The 21,054-nt window shown below is 41.7% G+C and overlaps 1 protein-coding gene across 2 annotated transcripts in view; it reads left to right on the top strand.

Annotated features, from left to right (window-relative positions):
• Positions 1-21,054, top strand: part of Atrnl1 (attractin like 1) — a 561,295-nt gene that overhangs the window by 320,825 nt on the left and 219,416 nt on the right. The gene's annotated exons all lie outside the window — the stretch shown is intronic.

The raw sequence follows: 21,054 nt of genomic DNA, 5'->3' as shown, positions 1-21,054 counted from the left end.
TTAAATGCAATGTCTGTTTTTAGATGCAGGCTTTATTGCTTTCATGTGTATATGCTCCTTAAAACGCACTTAGGAACCCATTGAAATTTGATGTGTTTATTACCGATGAGCAGTATCCATGGAAAATCTTCCTCAAATTAGTTGAAGTTTTTATCTATAATGCAATAAAAAGGGAAAGTTTTATTCCAATAAGGGCATTTTGCCAGCCTTTCCTTTATGATATATGGTAATAGTTTTGTGGCTATTTTAATGGCTGAGAGGTAATTGCTTATTTTAAAATGTTTTACATATATTTCTTCTTTAATATCCTATTATAGGTAAAAGTGAGATGGGCCTTAAATCCAGGTTGTTATAATATTCTAATAGCCCTGAATGATCACTATTTCATGTAAACAAGCAGAGGCTAAGCTTTACCCAACCTGTTTGTCTAATGTCTGTGTTACCTTTTTAATGTAAAACATTGATTTTCAGACCTTTGTTAACTTCTGCACCATTAGTTTAAGCCATGTCAATCCCAGGTACAGTTGTAAAACAGATTAAAGAATGCGAGAGCACGGTGGTCAACCTGTCATGTTTGTCCTCCTGTTTTTCCCATAGCTCCAGGATCAGGGCTCATTTTTTTAAAGGGCAATTGAATGGAAAAAAACCTAACAAGTACGTCAAGTGGCAATCTGTATAGGCCACAGTCACACTGCCAGATAACTGTCCATATTGTAGCCTCATTATAACCCGGCGTCAGTCGCAGTCCTGGCTTCCCATCATTCAGGGATGCCACTTCCTGTTTCTCACTTCCTTTCCTGTCCCCCTGCAGTCAGTGCACACACACACACACACACACACACACACACACACACACACACAGAGAGAGAGAGAGAGAGAGAGAGAGAGAGAGAGAGAGAGAGAGAGAGATTTCTCATTCATGTCAGTTTGTTAAAGGAATCCTATGGTGGTGGAGAAAACCACTGTTGCTCTTACCTCTCTCCGCAGTCCCCTCTCCCTGTGAACATGCCCGTGGCCCATTCCCCAACCACACTCACAGATCATTTTCCTACACTGCTTGCTGTGTGACCAAGTAAGACCACACAAGACTCAGGCTCATTTTCTCAAAGACAAGGAGACCAATCCATGCGTTAAATAAACAGACAATATTTAAATGGTATATAATGAATTAATTTAGGTTCTTCTCCCTCATAATTTTTATCCCAGTGGTAATATTTAGCTGCATAGTTCAAAGAATTAAATTTCTTTGAACTCTATTAATAACATCAATTAAGTAAATATCTTTATTAATACTGGATAGTTGAATGACTGTCTTCTACTGACTGTATCTTATATATAGATAATATTCTTTTTTTTTTTTTTTTTTTTTTTTTTTTTTGGTTTTTCGAGACAGGGTTTCTCTGTGGTTTTGGAGCCTGTCCTGGAACTAGCTCTTGTAGACCAGGCTGGTCTCGAACTCACAGAGATCCGCCTGCCTCTGCCTCCCGAGTGCTGGGATTAAAGGCGTGTACCACCACCGCCCGGCCTATAGATAATATTCTATTATTAGAGAACACACTACCATTAATGTTGTGTGTGTGTGTGTGTGTGTGTGTGTGTTTTAAAGACAAGGTTTCATTGTCCAGCCCTGGCTATCTTAAAACTCACTATACCAGACTTGCCTCGAACTGACAGAGATCCGCCTGCCTCTGCCTCCCAAGTGCTGGGATTAAAGGTGTGTACCAGCTCCTGGCTGAACAAGGCAGTTTTTAATTATAAATACCTGTCACCAATAGCATGATGTTGCGTATTCTTTCATCTACTAACTTGGATTAAGTTGGGAAATTGAGTTAGCTCCTTTGTTTACATATAAGATGTATTCATAGATGGGCAGGGACAGCTGCTTTGTCTCTGCTCAGTGGTGCCATGGCTAAGCAGCAGATAGCATGAACCTGGTCACTGGATGGAGCCAATGCTGTGGCTTCACTCAGGGCACAAAACCAGGTTTGTCTCATAACTAGTTGTCTTGTTTTTACTACTAAAATTCTTACAGGTGTGCAGATATCGAAGTTGAGAAAACACAACACTTACTATATAAAAATTGAATGGACACAGTTAATTAGGGAGTATCCTTTGATTGCCCTGGTATTGTCAAATGAATGAAGACGTTTTTAGCAGGTATATGCGCTGTGGATACCTTGGTTAAAGTAAAATTCAGGAGCTGGCATTACATGGGAATGGTTTTCACGTTGCGGTAGCTGTGCAGAGCCATGACTTTTGATTTTCTATACAAAGTGCTTTTCCTACTAACCTGATGCTATTATATCCATTTTGTATGCATTGAACATCATTCCTGACATTCCCTTAAGTTCTTATTATTAAACAAATGATATTTAGGGTGCACTTGGGCTAACTTAAGCGTTATTTAATTTTGAGCACACAAAGTTGAGCGGCACACAAAAGTACTATATAAAAGAGGCCGGCTTCTTTAAAAATGTCCCTCGATATAAATATATTTTCTATGAGTAGATTCATTTTGTTTTATTTTGGGAGCAAGCTGGTAGAAACACTCTCAGGTTATTGAATACATTCCACTTTCCAATTCAACCATCCCCCTGGGTGGTGGTGGCACACACCTTTAATCCCAGCACTCGGGAGGCAGAGGCAGGCGGATCTCTGGGAGTTCAAGGCCAGCCTGGTCTACAGAGCAGTTCCAGGACAGGCTCCAAAGCCACAGAGAAACTTTGTCTTGAAAAAAGGAAACAAAACAAAACTAAAACCAGACCTGACATCACCTCCCGCCGCCTGTAACTCCAGACCTGACGTCACCTCCCACCGCCTGTAACTCCAGACCTGATGTCACGTCCCACCGCCTGTAACTCCAGATCCAGGGGATTTGATGACTGGGTCTCTGGGGGCGGCTGCACTCACATACACATTTCAACATGACACACGCGTGTGCACACACACACACAAGCACACAAACACAGAATTTAAAAAAAATAAATATTTTTAAGAGACTTCTTTAAGACAAAATCAGGTAGTTTTTTTTTCTTTTCTTTTGTTTTTAAAGAAAGAACAATAATGCCAGTCCTGCTCTTAGAATAGAAAACGGACCTGGCCTCTCCCAATTCTTCCTTTGCTGTGTGAGTCTTATGGGTAGATCTTTGCTAATCTATTGGGTCGGTAGTCATAACACCATTGCCAGAGTCAGACATGTAAGAGATTCCTGCAATCCAAAGTTGTAATCAAATGGCTTTATTTTATAATATAATATTTTTATAATATAGCAATATTCTTAAAAAGAGCATTCATAAACAATAATCCACCATTCCTTTGTAGAGAAGGTAAGCTGTAACATAAGCAGGTACAATCAAGCGACTATTAAATTGTCCTGTTCAGTACAAGATATCAGTATTTGAAACACAACTGAATGTCATTTTAAAATCCACAAAGAACAAATGTGTTACACATTTTAATGTGCAGTGGCCTGTGGTACACATTCATGCAGCTGACAGCCGTGTTCATGTGCTGTACCTTAGATCCCTAATGTCTATTTTTCTATTATAGATAAAAATGTTAACAATAATAAAGGAAGATAAGGAGCGGTTATGTCTTATCACTGAGGTAGCAGGAAAGGTCATGAAGTATTAGAGTAATTCATCACGTGTTCCTACCCATGTTCCACCGCTGCAGTTGTTGAAGAAGCAATGACAGAACGTGTTGGTGATTTTTCTTTTTCTTCAAAATGACCATGCTTTACAGCCTTATATTTAAGACTTACAGTTCAGGCGAGTGTTTTTAGGTTCACCCTGTGCATAGCGATTACTTCTCCTTGCGTGCTCAGTTAGGAATTGTGTTCAGAAAGGGAACTGGAAACAGGTTCATAGGAGGAGCTACCCAGGTAAAGTGATGCCGCTGTCCAGGACTTACCCAGGACACAGCCTCGGTAGGAGAAACAGCTACAGCCGTGTGGGCTCACAGGATTCTTTAATCCAGAACTCAGCACCCATAGATTCTCCAAGTCACTTGCTCCATTCTGTGCTTCCTTATAGCCAAGGGATAAAGGATAAAATTGCAGGAAGCCTGAGTGTGATCTATCGTAGTTGTGCAGAACTTGTCACTGGCCCCACTTAAACTCCTGGTAGATGGCAAAAATAATCTAAGTCTTGCTCAGGGAAGAGACACACACACCGGTAACATGTCTCTCTTACACACATGCACACAGGCATACGTGCGCACATACACACACACATTCAGGTTTGGAATTTAGTGAGCAGAGACAAGCTAGGATTCCTAGAAGGTATTCATCAAAAATGTGAGTACTGAGTTTATCAGACAAGAAACATAAGGCTTCTAAAAGAAACAAAAAATGATGTTGAATGTCTGGACACAAGCTTCAGGGATAAAGATAGCTGTAGTAGTAGGAGCGGCGGGGCTGCGTCCCCAGCACCCCGGCCGCCTGGCTAGCTTATGCCCTGAAATAACAACACACAAATTGTATTCATTTAAACACTGCTTGGCCCTTTAGCTCTAGCCCTTACTGGCTAATTCTGATATCCCGATCAACCCATCTCTAATAATCTGTGAGCACCGGTCTTACCGAGAAGATTCTAGCCTACGTCCATTCTGGGTCGGAGCTTCATCGCGTGTGTCTGCCCGGGAGCGGGGCATGGCGTCTCTTCTGAGGTGTCTGCTCCCGAGAGGAGAGCTGTCGAGTCTGAGCTCACTTCCTCTTCCTCCCAGCAGTCTGTTCTGTTTACTCCTCCCACCTATGTTTTAACCTATGAGGGCCAAGCAGTTTCTTTATTTTTTTAACCAATGACCTTCCTCCATCAGATAGCCATTTTTCCTTGAGTTTAGAACAAAAGAAATTATTTAGATATTTTAGGATTGTATCTAAAAGAAAAATATATTTCTGAGAAATAATCTATTGTGGAAAATCAAAGGAATTATATTGTTAGGAATGTTAATCAATTTAATATGATTTGCATTTTGGTCAGTTACTGAAAGTTCTGGCCCAGAAAGCCTTATGAAGTAAATGTTTTGCTGTAAGTGACCATAAGAAGTGGCCCCTCAGAAGGATGTCGTGGGAACAGGGAGAACTTTCCACCCAACACTGGCATATGAGGGACAGCTCTGAAATGGCTTCAGGCCTGTGTAAGAGAATGCTCCAGTGATATTAAATCAGGACATGATTTAGGTAAGCTTATCACCTCATCGTACTGTTAGGATTAAGCATACCCTTTCTGGGACACTCTTGTTTTCAGCTGTGTGCTGTGTGATACTACCCTTACACAAAATATGGTTTGGTTTTTGGCTCTGGGGTTTTCCAGAGAATGTGTCCGTCATCTCCTGTTACCCTTACCTTTAGTATCAACATCAGAGCTAAGAGGTCCCTGACAACCGGCATAACCTGACTTGTTGCTGTTGTCTTGCCTCCTGTTCAGGAGACTAGAAATATTTTAGCCAGCTAGTGATGATGGGGACCCAGTGTTAATAAACAAACATTTAAAGAAGGAAATGTAGAAAACTGATCACTCTACTTTAATAAATACCATGTCATAGTTGCAGGTTATTCTTAACAATGTGAATAATCACATATTTGTTTAAGTCATGGAAAAATCATTTTGAACAAATTTCTTTAGTGTAACCATGAGATATACAGTATTTTGAAACTTTCTTTGAGTTAGAAGTCTATATCTTAATGCCATCTTAGGAAGGCAGAAGCCAAGAGTTGTGTGTGTGTGTGTGTATGGGTGTGTGTACATATGTGTGTGTATGTGTATATGTGTGTGTGGTATGTGTGTATGGGTGTGTGTACATATGTGTGTGTAGTATGTGTGTATGTGTGTGTGAGTTTGTGTGTGTTGTGTATGTGTGTGTATGTATGTTTACGTGTATATGTGTGTATGTGTGTGTGGTATGTGTGTATGGGTGTGTGTACATATGTGTGTGTAGTATGTGTGTATGTGTGTGTGAGTTTGCGTGTGTTGTGTATGTGTGTGTATGTATGTTTACGTGTATATGTGTGTATGTGTATATGTGTGTGTGGTATGTGTGTATGGGTGTGTGTACATATGTGTGTGTAGTATGTTTGTGTGTGTTCTGTATGTATGTGTATGTATATGTGTGTATGTGTATATGTGTGTGTATGTGTATATGTGTGTATGTATATATGTGTGTGTGGTATGTGTGTATGGGTGTGTGTACATATGTGTGTGTAGTATGTTTGTGTGTGTTGTGTATGTATGTGTATATGTGTGTGTATGTGTATATGTGTGTGTATGTGTGTATGTATGTTTACGTGTATATGTGTGTGTATGTGTATATGTGTGTGTATGTGTATATGTGTGTGTATGTGTATATGTGTGTATGTGTATATGTGTGTGTGTTGACTGAGAAGACAGCTTTTTTCAGCTGTGTCATTGCTGCTCTCCTGTTCTTGGCTGTCCTTTTTTCTGTAAATTAAAATAGATGAAGGCTGTTGAGCCAAGTCAATGATGGAGGCTAATTTAATGTGATATAATTGATGAACTCTAAATTGTCCCTTTTCCTTTTGGAAACACTGAATATCGTGTAAAGTACCATACAGAGTCATTTTGACTTAAGCTCTCTGTTACATTAATATTGAAAAGGTCATTGTAGTGATAGAGAAACTGGAATTAAATGCTTATGAAGATTTTTGAGATTTTATTTTTAATATTTGGCTATACAATGATCAAAGAAATGGTCCTTGCGTGTATATAAAACAGAGCACATGAATAGAAGGGAAATAAATATAACCTGGAATTGGGGATATGTTGGGAAGTAAGGTACCGAGAAAGAAGGGGTGAGTGAAGGCCAAGAAAGACTAAAACTCTTCGTATAAATGGAAGAAAATATAGAAACATTTAAAAGGATTATTCTAACAGTACTTACTAATTTTGGTATTTTATAGACCTTGTAGTTGAGGTCTTGTTAATGCTAGTGTTCTCCTGAAGTCATGATCCACGGTAGTGTTGCCGTGTTCTATGATCCACGGTAGCGTTGCCGTGTTCTATGATCCACGGTAGCGTTGCCGTGTTCTTTGATCCACGGTAGCGTTGCCGTGTTCTTTGATCCACGGTAGCGTTGCCGTGTTCTCCTGCAGTCATGATCCACGGTAGCGTTGCTGTGTTCTATGATCCATGGTAGCATTGCCGTGTTCTATGATCCACGGTAGTGTTGCTGTGTTCTACGATCCACGGTAGCGTTGCTGTGTTCTATGATCCACGGTAGCGTTGCCATGTTCTATGATCCACGGTAGCGTTGTTGTGTTCTACGATCCACGGTAGCATTCCCGTGTTCTACTGCAGTCATGATCCACGGTAGCATTACTATGCTGCAAGTGACTTATATTCAGTGAGTGGCAAGTCTGGAAAATACAGTTTTAACCTAAGCACCAATCATTGCGCAGCTCTCCAGTGTGAACAGGATTGTAAATCCACCACTGGCATATGTTGCTGTTGTTGGCCTTTGCTGTTTATATTTCCTTTTTGTTTATAACAAAGAAGAATATTGGCTCTGATCGCATGGGCAAAAGAAGTGTCCTGGAGGGTGTCAGCCACTGAGTGCTGCTGACATCTGGGAAGAACACTGGTTTCTCCTACAGCTTACTCAATTCAGAATTAGCCATGAAAAGAGAACTAATACCTTTCCTAGCAAATGTGTATATGCAATTAAGATTATAAAAACAGTTTGGGGCCAAAATATTTTTTAAATTATACAATAATTTCTAAGAATTGGAAACTATTCCCAAACAAAGATCAAAAGCAATATTGGACACAACTCAGTAAAGCAGTTACACAATAAGAAGGAGTTGCCAGGGTTAGTTTTTTCATTATTGTAGCCACATGGCTGACTGTAAGCATCTTTTTAAAAGAAATTATTCATTTTATTTTTTTAAATAGACAACAAACTATCTTTTTCATTTTACTTACCAATCCAAGTTCTCATTCCCTCCACCCTCTCCCCCACCCCACCCCCTATCCGCTCCTCAGAGAGGGTAAGGCACATTGCTTTGAGGAAGGTCCAAGGCCCTCCCTACTATATCCAGGCTGAGTAAGGTATCCATCCAAAGAGAATGGGTTCCCAAAAAGCCAGTACAAGCGGTAGGGATAAATCCTGGTGCCACTACCAGTGGACCCGCCGACCGCCCCAGCCATGTAACTGTCGCCCACATTCAGAGGATCAAGTTTGGTCTTACGCTTGTTTCTTTCCAGTCCAGCTGGAGTTGGTGAGCTCCCATTAGCTCAGGTAGACAATTTCAGTGGGCGAACCCCTCATGGTCTTGATCTCTTTGCTTATATTCTCACTCCTCCCACTCTTCAACTGGATTTTGGGAGCTCAGCCCAGTAGTGTTCCACTGCGGGTCTCTGCCTCTGACTTAAGCATCTTAAGGAATACAGGATTCATTTTGACTCACTGTTTGAAGACGTGGCACACTGTAGTTAGGAAGGCCTGACAGTGGCCCAGCTCCCAGCCATAGTGTGGGAACATGAGGTGGCCAGCAACCATTCCAGCAGATCAGGATGGAGAGAGGTAGATGCCAGCGCTTTGACTTGCTCCATCCCCTTTTCTATTCTATCCAAGATCTAGAGGATGGGGTAGTGTCGCCCACATTCAGGGTGACTCCTTCCCCCTCATCTAATCCTCTGAGGTGTCCTCTCAGAGACACCTAGACTTATACTCTGATCTCCCAGTGAGTCCAGCTCCGTCAAGCTGATACTGAAGATTAGCTGTCACCCTGGGACAGGACAAGGTTGACAGGGTGGGTTGCACTGAGCTGAGTCATGGGCCGACTAATAAAGTCAGAGCAGAGCTGAGGAGGATGGCGTCTGCTGTGTGTGGAAGCTTGGTTTTGGGCTCCTCTTGTCCTTGGGGTTCTAGAGCTTCCTGTTTCTGCTTCACCAGTTTCTGTGTTTATTCTTCGTGCTCCACTGTGCAATTTTCAAAACTTAGTAGAGTTCATCCGGGACAGAGTACAGCCTGGATGGACAGTTTTTATTTAGAGTAAAAGGAAAGACTTTGAAATTTGAAAAAAAATAAATAAATAAAGAGAGAAACTTATCTTACATCATCAGGATTGGTCCATAGAGGGTTTTGTTTTTTTTTTTTTTTCCTAAAAGAATTCCTTAAAATTCAAAAGCAAATAACATAGAAGACATGATGGAAGCATTGAACTGCATCAAATCTTCCGTTGTCTGATGAGGACAGGATGATTACATTTCAGACCCTCCTGAGAATTCAGGAAGACCCCCTGCATGGGCAACCACAATTATTGCATTTGCAGAATTTCTTGGCCATGTGAGATTCTTAGGGATCGACCCCTGGATGTCCGTGGGAGCACTGTTCCGCTGGGCCACATCACACAGGATACGGTTCTGTTGCTTCTGTCTTATCCATGGATTATTCTAGTAGTTATACTGACTTTATAATTCATACACATTGCAAAATTCAGACTTAATTAACACGCATGAAGACAACCTGCCTGTCACTGACCAGCAGATGGCAAACTTCATCCCTGTATTTCTAGTCCAACCCAGGTTAATTAGACAGCCAAGAGGTTTGACTGCATACTTCCAGTCAGTTTAGCATCTGCTCAGCCTTCCGCGTTAGATCGCCTCCTGCTAGAACAATTTGCCTCTGATTGCGAAAAGGATTATGTTACCTCTACAATCCACAGTGGTGCCTGTTTCTCATACAAGGCCTCCAGAGCTTCCTTTTTTTCCCCCCAAGCCTTACTGAGTGTGGCCAGTTACCTTTATCAATAAATTACTATTGTTCCCATTTTGTTCTTCGTCTTCATTATCTCAACAAGCACTAATCTTACCTACTTTGACCTTGTAGTATAACGTAACTTGTAATTTTAAACAACACAGATTTATCATCTACAACCTCAAAAAACATTAATTTACTCTTCTTTTCTTTTCATCTTCCCAAATTATACATTCTACAGTAAATCTGTCAATAATTTCAAAGCATCAGAGTAGCTGGTAACATTCTTGTTTTCCCCTTACAGGAAAAGTGGAAAAATATAGATTAAAATAAATTTAAATTCATGTTGTAGTGGTAAATCTTTCTCCACACATATAGATAATAGATAACAGATACGTAAGTGGGATTCTTTTTACACTGATATGGTTTTTCTCTTGAACTTTAATAGAACATCATTCTATTCCACGGTAGCCCCTAATTCAGAGTAAGGTACCAAATCCTACTTTTATCTTATATATGAATTTATGCATATTTATTTGTGTATATACAAATATTTATATTCTGCATTTTTGTACAATTAGCTCTTTGACACTGCATTGACATTCAAATTCTGCAGAGATATTCTAATAGTCATTTATGTGCTTGATACTCCGTTTGATTAGCCAGATTGCCTTAAGAGTTTTCACTGTGATAAATGTTCCTATGGTCGAGATCAATAAATCTGTTATTATTTAATTAACATAGAATCTTGAGTAATGGAATTACTAGGTCAAAGGTGTGCGCACCTTCAATGTTCCTTATATATTTTAGCAAATAGCTTCCCCTGCTATTTTGAGGACAAATTAGTTTTACTCTCTTGAACACTTGTGCTAAAGTACTTCATTAGTTTAATTTTGTCAGTCAGGTAAACATATTCCATGATGTGCTCCTGTTTACTAATTCATGTTATGAATCTTATTCTAACATTATTAAATTACATATGTGATTTTTTTATTAAATCATTTAATCCAGTCACAATATTGGGAGAGGAAATGTTTGGGATGGAAATGCAATTCCAGAAGGAAGCAGGGTTTGTGAGATGTGCCTCTAGTGTCCTCTAGCTTCTCATTTTGAGTAGCTTGCAGGCCCAGTAGCCGTCACAGGTCACGTGTTGTGTCTGACTCACTCAGGCTTCCTGTGAAGATTTAGTCCCTTTCAAACGCCTGGTCTTCCCAAGGAGACGTATTACTTTAAGACTGCTGAAGCAAGGTACTCCACAAACTCTCGCTTCCCGTTCGGATGCTGCTGCTCCTTGGAAGGGAGTAAGATGTATGTGCCGCTCTTCTTGTTGCACACCAGAGGAAGCCTTGCCGCGTCAGGCTGGTGTGCTCTTCTCTGAGGTGTGTTTGCCTCCTTTCCAGTGAGATGCTCTAAGTCAGTGGGACGCAGTAAATTATCGCAGCTGTTACTGTACGTTAACAGAAACGTTACGGGAGAATTGCCGCAGGCTAGCATTTAGACACTAACCATCCCCTCTATTTCCTGATGTCTCTGGTAAATGCTGCTTCGAGTGATAGGCTCAAAGTAACGTCTAACTCAAATTAAAATATGGATTTGGTTTACTTTTTGAGGTCAAGGCAACATTTAAATTAAATTAAGTTTGCTTGGCTAATAATCTCACCTATTTGGAGCAACTCGGAGATGAGTTGGGAAGGTAGGTTGTAAATGCTTATTGAGCAGGCTCGGGAATGCATCCACACGCTTTGTTGATGGCCGTGGCATTTGGTTAATGGGGTGATCATTGCATCATGTCTATTACTTTTATTACCTTTGCAGAGCAGTAGTGGGTGAAATCAAACAAAGACAAGCTAAAATTTCAGAAATATTTCAATACTACTTATGAAAATCACTTGTCTTCCAATAACTCAGATATTTACTTGACCTTTTTGACTTTCAAATTGTCAATGATATATCAACTAGGAAAGCCCTAAACGTCCACCGCTTTAGGTAACTCCAATTATTGGGATTGCCACGACACACGTTCTCGTACTTGTCCATCCCACCTTTCTGTCCTGTCATGTGCTGTGACCAAGGCTTCCATGCGTTACTCATGCGGATGTCGTTGGGTTCAAGTGCTGACGTTGTAAACATTCTCGTGTGCAGAAACTGAAGCTTACTTCCTGTGCTTAGGGTAGCGTAATGGAATGAAAAATGTGTAGAGGGCTCAGAAAAATTCCAAGAGATTTGAGAGGAGAGCAGTGTAGGTACAGAGTGCTGAATGGGAAGAAATTATCTCTGAGTATTTGCCGTGTGAGGAAGAGTGTGGTCACTTGGACTCACAAGACTTAAAGAATCGTGAAATAAATAACTATTCTGAACAAGACTATCACTGAGTTATCAGACTGTAGAACTCAAACCCACATCTCCTGGCCACCAGTCTGGTTGTTACTGTCACTTGCCTGACAAATCATTAAGCTGTTCTATAAATTAAAATTTGGGCCTTAAATCTCACTCTTGTAAGTAGAATGTAAATCTGGAAAACAAGTTCTATACTATGTCTTGCTGGTATTTACAGCTTTAGCAAGCTGTCCTGACTATGGTAACTGTCTGGTGACTGATGAAGTGTAATGTTTATAATTCTTCATTAAAGGCAGTTATTCACACTAGTGTAAAAGAAAAATATGATTAAACTAAAAACATACATTGATACATATCAGATTTGGAAGCTTTGCAATGTGTATTCCACCAAGTTATTGATGTTCATGATGCAAAGGGTCTGTGCTGGCCAACTCCCTGTCACCTTGACACAAGCTACAGTCATCAGAGAGGAGGGAGCGTCAGCTGTGGAAGTCCCTTCTTGAGATCCAGCTGCAGGGCATTTTCTTAACTAGTGATCAAAGGGGAAAGGCCCATTGGTGAGTGGGATCACCCTGGGCTGTGGCCCTGGATTCTATAAGAAAGCAGGCTGAGCAAGCCAGGGAAGCAAACCAGTAAGCAGCCCTCCATGACCTCTGCATTGAATCTGTGGACCCATGAGTGACGTAGACACTTTCCTCCCTGATAGCGTAGATTGTGCTGTTCCCCACAGCAATGGTGACTCTAAGACAGCAACCTCACATCTGAGCCAAGCTAGCATTTCTCAGATGATAAGACGTGGAAAAAGGAAGAGTGCATTAAATTATATTTATAAATGGTAGTTCCAGTAAGTATGGCACTTGAATTAATTTCAGAATCCACTTGACCTGAGAAATATGTTTAATCACGATTATATGTGTTGTAATAAATTGTCTTCTCCTACAGATAAGTCACAGAAATGTCCCTAAGATAGCGTAACTGTAGAGAAACAGAAGCTGGGCGTACCACTTAGATGAAGATGTGATCCATTTACACTCTCAACTTAATACTACAGACAATGCTGATAGTAAGGCAGTTTTGAGAAAAGAGGTGAGCCAGACTGAGGGTGTAGGAGCCTGTGGGAAGATGACGTGAATGTACCTAATTGTAAGGGGAAGGGATGGAGATTCGAGCTATATATGTAGCTAGATTATAACATGATTCATTTCAATGTTTTTATACTGGGGCTGAGGAAATGTCTCAGGGGTAGTGATGCTTGCCACAGAAGCACAGTGACCTGCATGCAGATCTTCAGCCGTACAGAAATGCCAGATCTGGATGCACTTTTGTAACCCAGTGCTGAGGACCGGGCAGGAGGCACAGACGGGTGAATTCTCAAAGCTCACTGACTAGCCAGTACAGCCAATCAGAACTGAGATACAGATTTATTGAGAGACCCTGTCTCAAAACATAAGGAGGCTACGCAGTGTCTGCCTGGCTTCCACACACAGGCGCACAAATATTCACACACGCGTTCTTTTACACTCACCAGAGAAATGATATACACATACAAAAGTATATATTTTATTTTATTTTTACTAGTTCCTTGATAGTTTCGTACAATGTGTATTGACCATATTGCCCCCTCCCTCAGCTCCTCCCAGATCTACACCCCTTCCCTACCTATCCAAATTTATATCCTCTTTTATTAAAAAAAACCATCAAGTCCAATTTGTGCTACCCAGATATTTTTGGATGTGTGGCCTCACTGAAGAATGATGGTCAACCTACCAGAGGGCAGCATTCTTTTTTAAAAAAAATCTTTTCAAGTCAGGGTTTCTCTGTGTAGCCCTGGCTATCCTGGAACTCACTCTATAAACCAGGTTGTCCTTGAACTCACAGAAATCCACCTGCCTCTGCCTCCCTTGTGTTGGAATTAAAGATATTAGCCACCATGCCTGGCAGAGGCAACATTCTTCAAGAAAAATAACTCTCTTCCCAGCAGTTTTCATTAGCCAGTTCTCTCTGGCTAGGCTGCGTCTCCATGCCCACGTTCCTTCTCCTTGCAGTCCCCCCTGGATAGGCATGCATCTCCTTGCCCATGTTCCTTCTCCTTGCCTCCAGGGGCCAGGGAAGTTTTGGTGAGTATTCTGTTACTATCCTTGGCCTCATTGTAGGTAGTTTGGTTTTAGAGCCAGGAGTTTCTGAAATGTATCACAAGTCATATGAAAAATAAATGTTACGTCTATTTATATGGCAACATTATATAACTTTGATTCAAAATGCCTCCACAAAAGAAAGTCTCGCCAGCAGTGGTGGCGCACGCCTTTAATCCCAGCACTCAGGAGGCAGAGACAGGTGGATCTCTGTGAGTTCAAGGCCAACCTGGTCTACAAGAAATAGTTCCAGTACAGTCAGAGCTGTTACACAGAGAAACCCTGTCTTGAAAAAAAAAAACCCACAAAACCAAACAAACAAAAACCCTCACTGACAGAAATGTCCATGGTCTCATAGTGGAATAATGTCTCCCTGCTCCCCTCTTGAGCGCATTCCTGGCTTAAAGATCACATCAGTTTGCAAGCCATAGTCACACATCCCAAAAGCAATGCTTTTACTTTCACTTTTTGCAAACTAAAAACTCTTCAATAAAATCCCTAAAGCATTCCTCAGTAATTTCTGTCTATTGTATCCTTAACCAGAAATATTCCCTAGTCACAAGATTGGACAAAGTTGCCAATGGCTCAAGTCAGTTACATTACTTCAAGCCTAATCCTTCGTAGCATTAGTTAAAGCATATGAATTACTAATAACACAGGAAAATGTTTCTATCATTGGCCTCTTGACTCTCAGGTCTAATGACCAGGCCAGTCCCATAGCAATAGATGCCCCCTAATGGAGTTATCTTCGCCATAATTGCATTTCCTAAAGCTAGCTCTTAGTGAGGCCAGGGGCAATAGCAGAAGGTGAGGGAAGAGGGTACCCTGAAAATCTTTGTATTAAACTCCACCAGGGTACCTCACCTTATATAAAGTATCTAAAGCGCATGGCCTATGATTGGGAGCATGTGGGTTATCGTGGTATTCTCGTATGGATATGGATGGCATTTCTTAGCGTCACTGCTGCTGTCTGAACAGTATAAGGGTTTGTAATAGCGTCCGTCCCCACACACATTGTTCGTGTTCCTTTGTGCTTCCTAACTGTACACATGACCAACAGCGTTTAGTGTCTGTTCGCCTAATACTGAGCACTGGAGTGATTGCATTGACAACACCCACACAAAGTTGTGACTGACTGCAGGATTTCTGTCTTTATTGTGTTGTTACAGCTGTGCTTTCTCAATGACTCTACTGCCCAGGAAACATTATCTGTTTCTTATGTTCTTAGAAATTCGTGGACAACTTTAGTCCGCACAGTAGAGTCATAGGCACTCTGGGGTCCAGCTACGTATTTCTAACGTTTGTTTTGTTCCTAAGTGAATTATTCAGTTCAACAATTAGCTATTGAAAATCTGCCGTGTCAGATACGTTCTAGATGTTGAATCTTAGCATAAATGAAAATATCTCTCGATATTAGGAAGACAGATTCTAAACAGATAATAATTAAAATGTGTTACATGCCTTTTAGTAGCTAATGCAACAGAGAAAAGCAAGACGGGGGGAGATACTAGGAATAGAGCATTTGTGTGTGTTCAGTGTGTTTGTCAAAGTGGCTTCAGTGTTAAATGGAATGGTCAGGAAAGAATTAAATTTTAGGTAAAGGAACAAATATGGCTACCAAAGCCTACTTTAAACACCATCTAAAGGTAGTTGAGGTTTTAGAGTGTATTATGGTTGTTGATTTCTTTGTAGGTTAATGGAAGAAAATGCTAACCTTGATCATTTCTAGACTGTTCTTTCTCATATAACTAATTACATCTGCTGGTATCTCTATGTGAAGGGTCAGTCTGAAGATTAGTCCTGAAGACTAGTCCTGGGTGAAGGGAGGTGCTCATCATTCTTGTTAGGTGCTTGGCGAGTTCCTGCTCTACTCCAGGGAAGGGAATGACTTAGCCGATGTGTAAACGTAGACACAGCAAATGGCATCACTAATGCAGACCTTAGTCCTATAATTTCACTCTCTCTTTCTGCTTGTTCAGGACGCTAGGCAGGGAGCTCAGTAGTTCAGTGGCCCATTTCTGGGTTTTAGTAGGTGTCCAGTTCCAGAGAGAGGTCTCTCATAGGGTAATAAAGAGTCTGTTTCTTTTCTTTGGTCCATTTAAATATTTTATTAACCAAGAAATATAAGTCTTGGTTATAAAAATTTAAACTTTGGGTAGAAAATTGTTTTAAAAAAAGAAATAGGTTATAGAAGAATAGAAGGAAATACGTTAATTGTTATATGGTCATATATGTTTTGTGGTTAAAAATACTATAAATCATATAATTCAGAAAAGCACAGCAGCTAATAGGTGAAGCAGAGAAGAATCAGATCAAGAAGCTACAGAACTCCATAGAGCAGTCTAGGTGAATGGAATCAAGAAAGCCATTTGCCATCAGTTGTAGAGGGACTGGTCAAGACGAAGTAGAACCGCCTCCTTAAGCCATGCTTGAGAAGGACCCCCAGACTCTGGGACTGCGGCATGTACTGTGGGAAAAGGATGACGTCACAGGGCCTATGACTGCCCCTGTCTCCCCGTAAAGTCACACTCCGTGCTTTTAAAGCCATCTGCCTTCTCCACTATCTGTTTGCATCACCATAGAGAAGGCACCCTGGAATGTGGAGAGGCCAGCAGCAACCAATGAGTGGCTTTTAGACTTTGCTTTGGATGACCAGTAAGTTTGGCAGTTCACAGCCGTGATGGATTTCTGCCTATCTGATCAAGGGAATGGAACAGGTCAATATAAAGGGCCACAGTAATAGAGAGATTTAATACCAAAGGCCAACAGCTCACAGAGAATTATATCCTAAGAAAAAAATTAGGACAGCAACCACAATTTTAAAAATTAGAAATTTCAAATATCAGCAGAAAGTTCTGAGTTTAGTTTAAGAATATCACACTTCATACCAGTGCTAACTGGGGAGTACTTGCCTTCATAATGTGTCTAATAAAGACCGGGGGCTGGCAAGAATAATTATAAAAGCAGAGCAGAATCTACCTTGCCACCTGTCTCAGAAAAGAATCCAGGTTAGTCTGGATGATGAGAAACAGTTCTGTCACATTCTAAAGCAGTCAAAAACCTTACAATGTTACGTTCATCTTACAATTTAAGAGAGACCTTGGGGGGACACTGAAAACTGTTACACTAGAAATACTTTTGCCCTGCTCAGGTAACGGAGTAAACCCGGTAAGGGCAAGACCATACACCTGGCCCTCTTCCCCGAACACAGCGTATTGCACAGATCTCTGTTGCATAAATAACCGGTGAAAAGTGTTACAATATTCCATCTGCTTGAGTTGAACGTGTGAGAAAATGTTCAAATACTTTATATATGCTTCAAGAAATTCAAGTAAATCACACTAGTGGTATCTTTTTAAATTTTAACGGTCCAGAAGTATCCCTGGGGGAATGTATGTATGTATGTATTGTTCAGTGTATGAACCCAACAGTAGGTATCATAAGACTTGCTAAGAAGTAGTAATTTTGGACCCTTACCAGCAGGTGATTTCATACCCGGTGACTGTCTATCGGAGAAGACAGAGCACTTTTGACTATGCTGTAATCTCGATGTTGGATGAGATAACTTCCATGGTTCCTTTTAATTTTAAAAATGAATTATTGCAGTGAGTCTGGTATGATCACTGCCTCTCATAAATTCTGATTTTTGTGCATTGAATGGTGTTCCAAATACTTTAAAGAAGCCATTTACTGATTGGAATTGTCTGTTCTCCATCAAACCATCCTTCACATTTAAAATAGAAACAACCAAAATTAGTTCCTTTAAAAAATTAAGTCATGGTTCCCTTCACAAAATATTAAAGGCAAACTGTTCATTTATCACCACAATAAGTCAATGAACATCTTGGGTATTTCCCAAGACATTTTAAATTATAATTAGCAGATGACTTAAGAAAGAAATAGTTTACCAAAGAAAGAACCATCTTTTCAATATTGATTTGAAAATAACTCCATTAACTAATAACAAAATAATCATATTTCCTAAAAAAAAAAAGAACAAGTATTTAGAGTATTGATTAAGCGGAAATTGCCAGTATTTGATCATTTATGTGTCTGGGAGATCTAAGAAGCTCCTGGATAACTAGAATATTATAATCCTAGCTGACCACAGAGCATGGACTCTCTGGAGGGAGGTGATCCCTGGAGGACTCGTGTAAGCCTCGTCCTCAAGTGTGCTGTCACCGCAGTCACTGGGAGACTTGTTCTCTGAGCAGCTGCTTGTGTCCCACACTCCATTGGGTTGACTGGTCATGTGATGCACCTCCTGCGTGTCCCCACAGTGTAGATGCTCACACGGGTTGACCGGATCGTGTGGTCCATCTCCTGAGTGTCCCCACAGTGTAGATGCTCACACAGGTTGACTGGTCATGTGATCCACCTCCTGCGTGTCCCCACAGTGTAGATGCTCACACAGGTTGACAGGGTCGTGTGGTCCATCTCCTGCGTGTCCCCACAGTGTAGATGCTCACACGGGTTGACAGGGTCGTGTGGTCCACCTCCTGAGTGTCCCCACGGTGTAGATGCTCACACGGGTTGACTGGTCATGTGATCCACCTCCTGAGTGTCCCCACAGTGTAGATGCTCACACGGGTTGACTGGTCATGTGATCCACCTCCTGCGTGTCCCCACAGTGTAGATGCTCACACGGGTTGACAGGGTCGTGTGGTCCATCTCCTGCGTGTCCCCACAGTGTAGATGCTCACACGGGTTGACAGGGTCGTGTGGTCCATCTCCTGCATGTCCCCACAGTGTAGATGCTCACACGGGTTGACAGGGTCGTGTGGTCCACCTGAGTGTCCCCACAGTGTAGATGCTCACACAGGTTGACTGGTCATGTGGTCCACCTCCTGAGTGTCCCCACAGTGTAGATGCTCACACGGGTTGACTGGGTCGTGTGGTCCACCTGAGTGTCCCCACAGTGTAGATGCTCACACGGGTTGACCGGATCGTGTGGTCCACCTCCTGAGTGTCCCCACAGTGTCCGTGCTGGCACAGGAAGTGGAGCATCTGACCCTACGACCCTAAGGTGCTCTCCCTGTGGTTTTAGTTTTTCCCCTCAGTTCAGGTTTCGCATTATCCAGGTCTCACTTTTGCTCTTTGAGGAGTCCCTGGCGTTGCACATCCATTCCGAGGATGGAGCTTTTCAGTGACCTTTTCAGGACTTGTCCCTTTGCTCATTTTGATTTGCTCAGATAAATTACAACCACCTGGCCTTTTGTATTAAAGAAAGCTGCATACAAAACTGACCTTTTGCTACTTATTGGGAGAGGAAATTCATTGTATTTGAGATTAACTGCTGTTACTGTTTTCTTGGTGATACAGTGTGCTACTTTATTTGAGGATTGGAGACATATTTCTTGTGCCTTTTGATTTCTCTCTACTTCCTACTCCATTGGATTGGACTTTCTGTGTAATACAAAGAGAACCTTTGTTTTAGAAACCAGTGAATCTGCTTTGTTTAGCTCCTGCTCCTGATGATTTAAAGACATCGTTGAGATTCCTCTTCACATTGAGAAACCCTCTAAGCAGTACACTCCCCCCTCCCCTTCCAGCTTGGGAAGGCTTCCCATGACTAGTTCTGAAGCTCAAGATTGCCTGACCAACTACGCCTTTGCTGATAGTTCTGAAAATGCCCTTTTCTGGCTTTTTTGTTACATTAGCCCAGTATTCCATTTGCCCCACTGTATTTCTTGGCTTCGGTGTCATTGCATTGATGGTATGGCTGTGTCTGGAAAGCAATGGGTGGGGCCGCTGTGCAGTGTGTGCACAGGACTTCCATGGCACTGGCAGGGTTGAGCTGAGGTGGCAGCCATGACACTGTGAAGACGTGGCACTTTGTGGTCTGAGTGAGACGATTAGAACTGCGTGGTCGAAGATGAACTTTTCAGTGTTAAACTGTGCTCTGGGTGCTTGGTCTGCTGTGCCCAGGATGAGCAGGGCCATCTTCTCTACAATCCTGTCCCCACTCTGTCTGCTGTGTCCAGGATGAGCAGGGCCATCTTCTCTACAATCCCGTCTCCACTCTGTCTACTGTGTCCAGGATGAGCAGGGCCATCTTCTCTACAATCCTGTCCCCATTCTCTGTCTGCTGTTTCCAGGATGAATGGGGGCCATCTTCTCTACAATCCTGTTTCCTCTCTCTCTGCAGTATTTCTTGTCACTTTCTCTCTGCCCAGCCATTTTATGTCTTCCATCACAAATTTTTCTGTAATAATTTGTTTTTATAAAGTAAGTTAAATAGGCACAACTTGTATATGACATCAAATATGATTTTAAGTAGCAATAATTTTTTAAATGGGCAGTATGCATTTTGTAGTTCGCTTTTGCTTTACAAGAAGGGGGCAAGTCAGAAACTGTGTCTTTCAGTATCTTTCTTACACTTCCACTGTGCCCCAGAGAGTGTAGTCTTTCAGCAGGCAGTGTTGATCTCTGCCTCTCTTCAGTGTATAGTCTCTCAGTGTGATTTCTTCTGTCCTGACATAAGGTCATCTTTGGCAGAGTCTGTCAGTGATCACATCTATGTCCACAAAGACACACAGGATTTTAAATCTGCATTTTGATTTTGTAATTGCATAAAGTAACCTTCAACAGGCTGTCTAGCAGGCCTGTTGACTGAGGCCAGCTCCGAGAGAGAGAAATGGCAGGGGCATGAGGGGGGAGTGTGAGGGAGGGGTGGGGGTGTGAGGGAGGGGTGGGAGTGTGAGGGAGGGGTGGGGGAGGGGTGAGGGAGGGGTGGGAGGGGTGGGGGTACTAGAGAGCGGTGACAAGAGTGAAGTGTGCTGACATGCAGTTAGGGTTTTGCCTGCTAAGATTCTTCTGGAAGCTTTCTTGCTCTCAACTTCGGAGAACATAAGCAATCCTTTTAGAA

Source organism: Microtus oregoni, unplaced genomic scaffold (genome assembly GCF_018167655.1).
Source record: "Microtus oregoni isolate MIOR12 unplaced genomic scaffold, Mior012 000012F_ref0000307, whole genome shotgun sequence".
In the NCBI taxonomy this organism is placed as follows: domain Eukaryota; kingdom Metazoa; phylum Chordata; class Mammalia; order Rodentia; family Cricetidae; genus Microtus; species Microtus oregoni.
This window is presented reverse-complemented; position numbering and strand designations above follow the sequence as displayed.